The 10,952-nt window shown below is 51.3% G+C and overlaps 1 non-coding gene across 1 annotated transcript; it reads right to left on the reverse strand.

Moving 5' to 3' along the window:
* Positions 1-10,359: 10,359 nt before the first annotated feature.
* Positions 10,360-10,466, reverse strand: LOC146775816 (U6 spliceosomal RNA). The gene has a single exon (XR_014974934.1). It is a non-coding gene; the product is annotated as a U6 spliceosomal RNA (small nuclear RNA).
* Positions 10,467-10,952: the final 486 nt, after the last annotated feature.

Consider the following 10,952-nt stretch of genomic DNA (forward strand, 5'->3'; position numbering starts at 1 on the left):
TGCAACTGCTGTGCAGTGCCCTCCGAGATCAAGACATGGTCGGACAGGTTGCCGTGATGCTGGGCCCACTGAAACTTCAGGTCCCACTGCAGAGCCCGCATGCGCCGCCTGGCGTGATGCACTAGTAGGATGCAGGAGGCCATCAGCCCCAGAAGCCGCAACACTAGCCTGACCGAAACCCAGGATAGAGGCAGAAAGATGGGAATCAGGGCCTGAATATCCCGGACCCGCTGTTCCGGTGGATAGACCCGGAACTGCGCCGAATCGAGAACTGCTCCGATGAAGAGGAGCTTCTGAGAGGGACTCAAGTGTGACTTCGGCACGTTGATGGAAAATCCCAGCAAATGCAGGAGATCCGCCGTAGTCTGGAGGTGGGAGACGACTGTCTGGGGCGAGCCCGCCTTCAACAACCAGTCGTCGAGATAGGGGAAGACTGGAACCCCTGATCTGCGCAGATGAGCTGCGACCACCGCCATCACTTTCGTGAACACCCGAGGGGCACTGGTGAGGCCGAAGGGGAGCACGATAAACTGAAAGTGCTCTGGGCCCACCGTGAACCGCAGGTAACGCCGGTGGGCCGGCAGGACAGGGATGTGTAAATATGCGTCCTGCAAGTCCAACGCTACCATCCAGTCTCCGGGGTCTAGGGCAGCTAGAACCTGAGCCAAAGTTAACATCTTGAACCTCTCCTTCCGGAGGAAGGCATTGACGTTCCGGAGGTCCAAGATAGGGCGTAGGCCCCCTTTGCCCTTCTTGGGAACCAGAAAGTAGTGGGAATAACAACCACGACCTACTTCTGGGCTCGGAACGCGCTCGACGGCCCCCTTGGCCAAGAGGGCCGAAACTTCCTCGTGGAGAAGATTCAAATGATCCCCCGAGATACGGTGGTGCTGCGGTGGCATGGCTGGAGGGGTCGTCTCGAAGGGGAGGGAGTAGCCCCTTCGGACGATTTGCAGCACCCACCTGTCCGATGTGATGGACCGCTAGTGGAGCAGGTGATGGCGAACTCTGCCACCCACTGGCGTGGAATGGGCCTGAAAGCTCGGACTAGGAAGGCTTTGAGGTGGATGCTGCCGGGGTGGATGTGGGCTGACCTCGTCGACCTCCAGATCCGCCTCGGCGGAAACCACGTCCGCGACCAGGTTGGTTCTGCGGCTGGTGGCTAGGCGTACGTGAGGAGGCACCCCTTCCTTGGCCACGAAAGGGGCGAAAGGCGTAAGTTTGCGACCGCGGGGCCGAGAGGCCCAAGGACTTGGCCGTAGCCCGGGTGTCCTTAAAGCGGTTCAGCGCACTGTCCGCTTTCTCGCCAAAAAGGCGAGTGCCATCAAAGGGCATGTCCATGAGAGTGCTATGGACATCACCCGAAAATGACGTGGACCGCAGCCAGGCGTGACGTCTAAGCGCCACTGTGGTAGAAATGGCCCTACCCAGCGAGTCCGTGGTGTCAAGCCCACATCGTATAGCATGTCGCGCGGCATCCCTACCATCGGCCAGAGCCTGGGTAAGTTGTGTCCGGACCTCCTCCGGACACAGGGGCAGCGCGTCCTCCACCGCATCCCACAGAGAGTGCGAATAACGGTCCAAGAGACAAGCGGTGTTCAAAGACCGCAGGCCCAAACTAAGGGAGGAGAACAGCTTCTTGCCAAACTGTTCTAGTCTCTTGGAATCCCGGTCCGGCGGGGCGGTCGGGAAAGAGGATTGGGAGGTGGAGGCCTGGATAACCAGGCTCTCAGGGGTAGGGTGTTGGGACAGGAAACTGGGGTCGCCCGGAGCAGGGCGGTGGCGCCTGGCGACGTTCCTGTCCACAGGAGGGACTGTGGAGGGCTTGGACCAGGTGCCCTGCAGAACGTCAATGAGGGCCTCATTGAATTGCAGCAGAGGCTCAGTGGAGCTTGCTGCAGACTGAAGCACCTCAGTAAGGACGTTAGTCCTCACAGCCACGGCAGGCAGCTCGAGCCCAAGGGCTGCGGCCGCCTTGCGCAGCACCACAGAGAAAGCAGCGCCCTCCTCCGAAGCCACAGTCGGAGGAGAGACGAATCCAGTGTCTGGAGAGGTATCCAGGCCACTGGCCTCCCCCAGTTCATCTGCCCAGTCCTGTGACAATTGAGCCTGAGCGGCCATAGGATCCTCGGATCCCTCCCAGTTGTCCCCATCATCCGATTCCTGGTATACAGGAGGAAGGTACGGAGCCGGACGGTAGACAAAGTGTGTCTCTAGCGGCGCCGAACGCGGCGTCCATCGACGCCGTAGCGGCGCCGGGTCCGGAGTGGGACTGAACTGGGGCCCGACGTCGAGCGGAGTCGGCGTTGGGGGTGGTACCGGCGTCGACGCCGGCGGAGGAGGCGTGACGAGGTCGACCGGCGTCGGCAGGGACTCGGGAACGGGTCCCTCGGGCGCTTGCGGCGTCGAGGCCGGAGCCGTCGACGGTGCCGGGGCCGGAGCCACCGGCAGGCAAGGCAGCCCTGTCGGGTCCGCGGGGCCCGAAGGCGCGCCAGCGGGCGCCGACGGCGGGGCCAGGCCCCTCATGGCCAAGAGGAAGGCACTGACCTCCGCCGGCGTCGCGTCAGTCCCAGGGACCGGCGGGTATGGGGACGTGCGCGGCACCTGTGGCGCCGCCGGAGCCGCGGTGGTGGAACCACCCTGACCCTCGGCCGAGTCGCCGACCGGCGAGGGGAGTCCGAAGAGCGGTGTCGCCTCTTGGACTTCTTGGAATGCTTCGACTTACCCGAAGACTTGGATCCCGACGACCGATGGTGACGTCGGCTGCGGCTCCGCGACCGATCCTTGGACCTCCTCCTGGACCGGGATCGAGCGGCGCGCGGAGCCGAGTGGTGGATCTCGAGAAGCTTACGGGACCGCTCCCGTCTAGCCTTCGAGGTCAGGGCCTTGCAGTCGGAACACGACTCCGCGTCGTGGTCGAGGCACAAACAGTAAAGGCACCGGCGGTGATGGTCCGTAACCGACATCAGGCGGCTACAGTCAGCACAGGCTTTAAAACCAGGCATCCTACCGGCACCGGAGTCGATTGACAAGATCAAAAAAGATCGAAAAAGTTAGTCAAAAAGTGACTAAAAGGGGTAGCTCTCCCGGATCTGCACTTACTGGCGCGGAAAAAAGAAGAACTGACGTCAGCGCGCGAGGGCGGCGTCTAAGTACTCCGACAACGTCATTCCGGCGCACAACGCCGACGACGGACAAGGAGCCGCAGACGACGCCTAGCGACGCGCAAGGGGTATTGCTGACGAAAAATCTTCCGGATCCAGTCTGACGCCTGGGGATATTCTAAGGTGAGGAATCTAACTAACGTGTTTCTTTCAGATAGGTATCTTTTTAGAACACAAGTATGTATTCAGGCCTGAAGAATACTGGGATTTCATCGCATGACCTTGCGATAGGAAATTATATCACCAATTCAGAGTGGGTACCCTCCCCATAAAATCCTTTACGTCAAAGTGGCATAATGTTTTCGACACTAAATGCCCTATGTGCCTAACTATGGAAGAGTCTATAGCTCATGTATTGTTTGTGTGCCCAGCATATAAGGGTCCTCGGCATAAATGGCTCAAGCCGATCTGTTTAAACCTTGGCACAAGATCTTGCCAAACAGCATTGCGTATTTTGAAAACAGATACACGCGAAGACGTAGCTATAGCTATGGTGAAGTTTCTGAGCTGGACATGGGCCCTTAGAAGAACCAGTTTGGAGGCTACCACAGTTACTACTCTGCATTAATTAACCTACATATATATTTAGTGAGGTGTATCCTCTGTGTATTGTACTCCCATGAATAATCTGTTTTTTATATATGGTGATTTAAATTTTCCTTTTAACCCGAAGGATATCCTAGCCACTATTTTTATTACCATAAAATGTTATTAAATTATTTTATATAGAGCCGTACAATTTCAACAAAAAATTCCTTTTTAAGGATATTTTAAGGAACTCTAAATTGCAATGACTATTTCCTAAGATATTTTCTGGTATTTTATGATATTGCATGTATAATATTTGTGTCTTTAATGATTGAAAATATCGAATAAAAACTAATTTGATTTGATTAAAAATGCACATAACGCTGAAGCACTTGCAAATGGCAAAAAAATGGAAAACTTGTTGAGACAGAACCACAATGGAAAATGGCACTTCCCAAATGGAGTTGAGCAAACAGTGTTAAAACAGCATGGTCAGTTGCAAAGAAAGAAGAACATGAAACCTTTTGAAGCGGAGTTGCATACATGAAGCTTTAATACATACAGGTAGGCAGAAGTCCTTCGAAGTGAAATGGCACACTTGTCTTGTTGGTTCCTTTAGACAAGTCAGAGCCCTTTTTATGGGGATGTGGTTCAGTCACTGGACTGGCCAGAAAATGTATTTGGTGTTATTTGATGCGTCACAAAGGGGAACAAGGGCATTAGAATTGTTGAATGGAAAGTTATGGAAACGTAGGGAAGCAATGATTAGAAAATTCAAGTAACTCTGAAGCACTTGCAAATGGCAAAAAAAATGAAAAACTTGTTGAGACAGAACTGCACTGGAAAATGGCACTCTCCAAGCAGAGTTGAACAAACAGTGTTAAAACAGCATGATACAGGTAGGCAGAAGTCCTTTGAAGTGAAATGGCACACTTGTGTGGTCCCGCTAGGCAACTTTGAGTCGTCTGTGGAGGGCAGTGGGGGTGAGAGGTGGGCTGGACCAACATAAAAACCATAAGGCCAAAATGTTTTCCATAAAACAACCAACCCTGCCCCAAAGTGCCTGCAAATAAAATGTAAAATGACAAAGGTTACATGAGTGGAGAAAAAGGACAAAAAAGGGCAGGATGAGCCACTTGCAAAGAAAGTGAAACCTAACCATCCAAATCAAATTTGTACAAGTGTACGTTATTTAGCATACCCTGACAATAGCTCCTTGAGCTTTTGTTTGGAGGGATCCCCAAAGGTAGGCAGAGGCTAAAGTAGATAATACCTTACTCTCTATTTGTGGTAGTGTGGGCGAGCAGTAAGAGGGTGTTAAGCATTTTATTGCACACACTCAGGCAAGAAAAAACGTCACACACTCAAAGACTGAACTCAGACCATTTTGTTTGTATAACAATATTATTTAGTGGTATTTTATTTCTAGAACCAAGCCCGGCCTAATGCAGGTAAGTGAGATAGTACTTTGCAAGAATAATGCAAATGAATACAGTTGAAATGCAGTGGAATGCAATTGATTTGTTTACAGGTAAGTCAACAGTGAAACTTACTTTCCATAAAACTATTGTCATTGCTTTACAGTTACTATTGTGTATTTATCTTTTATTGTTTAATTACTTAAAATTATGACAATTAAAATGAAAAAAGAAGAAAACACAATACTTCTTAGTACAAAAAAATAGAAGAAAAAAAGTTTAAGATGCTAAAAAGATAGTCATTAATACAAAAATAGTTTAAAAGGAAGCGGAAATATTCCTAGAATTTATTGGAGCATAATGTCCTTGTTGTTAAGTGCCCCATTAGTTTGTTCAAGGGTGTGCAGGTTGTAACAGGATTGATTGCAGTTCTGCCATTGTGAGATTTTTGTCCGCTCTTGTGACGAATTTGGTAAACCGGATATTGAGCATCGGGTTTTCTGGGTTCATAGCTGCTATGATGTCTTGTCAGCACGATCAGGGACCATGTTTGATCCATTTGCCCCGCAGCAAGATCCTTCTGTCATTAAGAAGATTACATTTCTTACTCAGTGTGATATACCCTAGATACCACACTGGGACATTTCCTGCATAAAGGTAAATAATACAATTTGTAATCAAAACACACTTATATGCTTCTTCATAGAACTTCCAACTCCACAGTTAAAACGTTTTTTACAGAAAAGCAGTCAATGCAATCCTATGGGAGGAAATGACGTTATTGGTTTCAAGGTAAGTACTTTGTTTTGGGAGTTGTATTTCTGGGGTTAGAACAAGTGTTCCCCCAGGGTCAAGGAAGCACTCTCAAACCACCATCAGCAGCACTAGAGCGGCCGGTTGCAGAGGGCTGAGGCCCAATGTTATCCAATGGGGATACGGGGCCTCCAGTTGGTGGCTGCTCACGAGCAGGCCACAAGGTTTTTATTTATTTTACAGAGTTTTATATAGCGCTAACTTGACCCAAATCGGGTATCAGAGCGCTTTACATAGCACCAGTTGCATTACAGGAGAACACATTCATTTTTGTTAGGCCAGGGAGATTAAGTGATTTGCCCAGAATAACAGGATGTTCAGCGTCATTGCCGAGACTCGAACCCAGTTCCCCAGATTTGAGGTCAACCACCCTAGCCGTTAGGCCAACTCCTCTCCCCAGGTTGTGGGAGCAAAGCTCCTGGACTTAGGCTCAGGGCAAAGGAGGGTTCAAGTTAGCACACAAGGTGCACCCACAGTGGCATTGAGGCAGCCGGGTGCAGGGTACTGTTTTGGCGTCTGGTGCACTGTTGTTTCCAATGGGGATTCTCCAGTTGCAAGAAACACTGCAGACTCGGGGACGAAGATCTTCTGGAGGATACCACTGGTTGGAGAGGTAAGCCAGGATGTTGTGGGATACCGGGACACCATTGGTTGGGCTACCCGAGACCGTGGGTCATCGGTTGCAGCGGTGTCTTTTGGCGTTGGGATTTTCTTACCAGCTCTGGTCGCGGTCAGGGGATCCTCCAGAAAGGACTGCAGGCGTTGGCTGGAGGCAGATCACCAGATCTCAGGTCAGGATTCCCGGGGAGACCTCCTTGTGGTGTTTGGCCACTTGAACTCGGGCCGTGGGTGTCGGTTGCAGAGTGGTGCAGACTCATGGATTTGGCCGGAGCCAGGGTTTGTTGGTGAGCAAATCCAGTGCTCATGGGAGACAAAGTCTTCTTGGTGAAGGCAGGGCAGGTCCTCTGGGTTCTGGGGGGCTGCTGGCTGTAGGACACACCCCGGGAATTCTCGTGAGCAGGTTGAGGTCTGGACAGACTGGTAGGGCTGGGGCCAAGTCAGTTGGTGTCCTCCTCTTCTTCCGTCAGCACGGCTCTTCGGTCGTTCTTCTTCTTGTATCCTCTTGTCTGAGGAGGCAAGGTTCAGGGTTGCCCCTAATATACTAAATTTAGAGGGCGTTGCAGATCGGTAAAGGTAGGGACAAATGGGTCACTTCATTGAGGTGGGTACACCCCCTATTATGCCACCCTCCAGTGGGAGGGGGTATCAGCCTCACTCTGGTTGGCTTGGTCCCCCATTCTTCAATATGGTGGGGACTGAGAGTTGTGTTTCGACTCGCCTCCCCCACCTGGGGGATAGGGTTGGCAAAGGTGGGCACAACTCTCCTCCTATCTTGTTTTTCCCACCGATTCTTCCGCCAAAAATCAGGCTCTTGTGACCTCTGTATTGGAGGCGTTCAAGACATGTTGTATTTGAATGCCCAAGTGAACTACTGACTGAGGCTCAGTGCCATTTTATAAAACCTATATGTTTCAGATACATTGTCTTGAGAAATAACAATTTGATTGATCTAATTCGCATACCACCAAATGAATTTGTTTGCTATAATCTGTTAACATTCTTTTAACACATTTTTTACCATTAGCTTAAAGGTGTCCATTTTACGAATAATTATATTTATTGTACATATTTATACTGTTGATCTCAGGAGAGGTCTAAAACAATAAACTTGAAACTTGTAAACAGGTCTTTAAATGTTGTACTTTTCTTGTCACATTTGCTACACATTTAAAGAAAGAGATCAACTGTCAGGCTCTGTAGTCCAAGGAAGCTTGGTATTTACTTTTCTTTCTCTGACCTCAGAGTGAGAGGATTTATGTGACAATCTTGCTTGGGTTGTGAATGGAAGACTTTTTTCTAGCACAAAACATTTAAATATCTGTAAATGAACAGTGTGTATAGTTCTGACAATAGCAGATTTAGGAAAGCACAAATGAAGCACTTTTTTTGTAATTCTGACGTGTGGTGGAAAAAGATATTTTAACACAATCAAAAAAACATCAATACACTAGGTGATGCCCCGATTACTTACCGGTAATCTTCATTACTCCGAGTATAGTCTTCCTCGCCACATGACTAACACAGTGAGCTTCAGCTCCACAACAGAACCCTCCAAAGCAAAAAGTCAGCATCCCATGCCTCCCATCCCTTCCCAATATGGCTGCCCCATTACACCTATGACCCCTCTAAGAGGTGGGCCGGCCCAACCCATCAGCCTGAAACTACCAAGCACAACATGAAGCCGATAGCCAGACAGGGAGGGAGGGATGGGAACTCATGTGGCGAGGAAGACTATACTCGGAGTAATGAAGATTACCGGTAAGTAATCGGGGCATTACCTCCTCGTTAGTCTTCCTCGCCACATGACTAACACAGTGAGCACATACCAAAGCCAAACGGCTTCATGGAAATTCACAAGAAACCAACAGACCAGAAGGGAACGCCCACGAACGAGGGCCAAACCCAACAGGTCAGAACGAGCGGAAGGACCACCCAGGGGAGAGGCAACCACGAGCAGGAAGAACCAGCCCGGGACCGAAAGACACCGGGAAGGACAAAAACCCGGACCCCAGAGACATGAAGCGTCGGCAGGAACCACGCCGAAAGCAAAGGCCCAAACGGGACAGAGAAAAGCTCCGGACCAGACCGCACGGAGCCAAAGGCCACAGAAAACAGAGCCCAGAAATCAAGCCGGCCAACACCGGCCAACTGACATCCCGAAAGAGGGCAACAAAAAACCCCCCTTAAAAAAAAGGGAAACCGAACGAACAGAGGGCAACCCCACCACAGCGACCCAACAAAAAAGGCACAGCAGAAAGGGAGAAGCCGATTGACAAACACAGCAAACCCGCAAGGGAGAACACCACCCGCGAGAGAGCCGAAACCACAAGAGGAACGGGGCAGCATAACCAGACGCAAGCAAACTGGCAAGTGCCGCAAGAAAGGAAAAGGGGCGCAGAAGAGAAACAGAAGGGTAATAAACCCCAGTCACACAAAGGACCCCCCGGAAGGGACCGCGACCCCAAGGAGAGAACCCAGGCAGGAACAAGGGAACAAAACAGACCCAGGAAGGTAACAGAAACGACACCGAAAAGACCTGGCCACCAAGGGGACTCAACCAGGCCACCGCAGAAAGAGGAGAACCCACAAGACCACCCACACACAGAAGGCAGGGAAAGGCCGCGCCACGGACCGAGCCCGCCCCACACAGGGACCAAGCGAGCCGCCGAAACGAGCACCCACCATAGGCGAGAAGGGCAGGGCGATCCAGAAACTCCGGCAGAAGAAGGAATGAGAAGGCCAAAGAGCCAAAACCGGAGACCCAAAGGGAGCAAACAGCACCAAAGGGACCCAGAAGAACACAGTTACACAGGCAGCCACAAACAGGGGCGAACCCAGCAAACACCCGGGAGCACAAGGCAGGGTCAGCAAGGCAGGGGAAAACCCCAGAGCAACCAAGGAACGGCAAACAGAAGCCAGACTGGAAAATCACCCAGAGTGAAAACCACAGACCCAGCCCAGAACAAAAAAGCTCACGATAACCAATACGGGAATCGGAGAGCAGAACAGCATAAGTGCGTCGTCAACCAACAAAACGGCCCACAATGCAACAACCACAAATGGATGAACGGCAGAGGGGATTCAACAGGATCAGCTTCTGCGACTAAGAAACCGAACCCAGGCCCCTGCAGGAGACGCAGTAGTCCATAGCAGCACCAAAACCTCCCAGCCTTACCAGGACAGAAGCGGGAAGAGGCCGGGCAAACCGAACCAAGGAAGGACCAGAGGCACCGAGACCAACCGGAAGGAGAAAAACAGCCAGGCAACAAGACTGCAAGGAACGTCACACGAAAACGCGTGGAAACCGAGTGCAGGGGACATGCGAAAGGCACCGAAACGCACCAGGCGGAGTACACCAGCCGCCGAAGTGAGCACCCAAAACACCATACGAGGAAGGCCCCATTAAAGAAGAGTTTGAAATTTTGCTAACTTATGACACTTTGACAGCGTATGCGGGACTCGAACCCTTGTCCTGTGAGAGCCTTGAAAACCAGAGGCACAAGACTTACCATTGAGCTACAGCTCCTGGTACCAAGTCAGACAACCTCATAAGAGAACGACAGTGTGCCGACTCATGACACATAGACAGCATGTGCGTGCCACGAACCCATCTCCTGCGAGAACCCAAGCAACCACAGGCACAAGACAAACCACTGAGTCATAGCACCTGGTCCAACAGAAAAAGGGGGGCAAGAACCAACCGCCGAGACAGGGAGCATGAAGAGGAGGGAGCGGCACAGCCGCAGAACCAACCAAAGAGCCAAAGCTCCTGGTTCATGGAATCCGAGAAGCCCCAGAAGCAGGACAATACAACTGCAGACATGGAACGCTTCACGAACTAGCGTGTCATCCTAGCGCAGGGGCCATGCAAATCTTCTCTGTATCGATCCAAATATAGTATATGTGCAGCCGAAGCGAGCACTCACCAACCACAGAAGGATCACAAAAAAGCGAGACGACCGGCGTCTCAGAGCAGCAAGAGCGGACAGCGTACATCAAACACCACCACAAAAGAAGAGCCAGAAAGAGTTGCCAACATATGACACTCAGACAGCGAGTGCGGGAATCGAACCCCTGGCCTGCGAGAGCCCCAAAACCAGAGGCACAGCGCAAGAAAGGCAGCAAACGCACGGCAACCCACAGAACATTACGCATGTGTATTGACCGAGTATGACACCAGAGGCACCGAGGCAACACAGAACCTGCGTATTCGGAAAGCGCACGTTCACCACCACAGGAATGCTGGCGCTGAATAACAGATGTTTAGGTGATACCCAACTCAAAGGTACTCATTCCATCGACCCCAGACAAAAGAAAGGACCGAGCGGACCCGCCGGGAACTGAACCCGTGACCAAGACCAAGGAGGGATGCAAGCGAGGACAGATTGGGGAGGAGGGACCTGGCAAC

Source organism: Triturus cristatus, chromosome 12 (genome assembly GCF_964204655.1).
Source record: "Triturus cristatus chromosome 12, aTriCri1.1, whole genome shotgun sequence".
Taxonomy (NCBI): domain Eukaryota; kingdom Metazoa; phylum Chordata; class Amphibia; order Caudata; family Salamandridae; genus Triturus; species Triturus cristatus.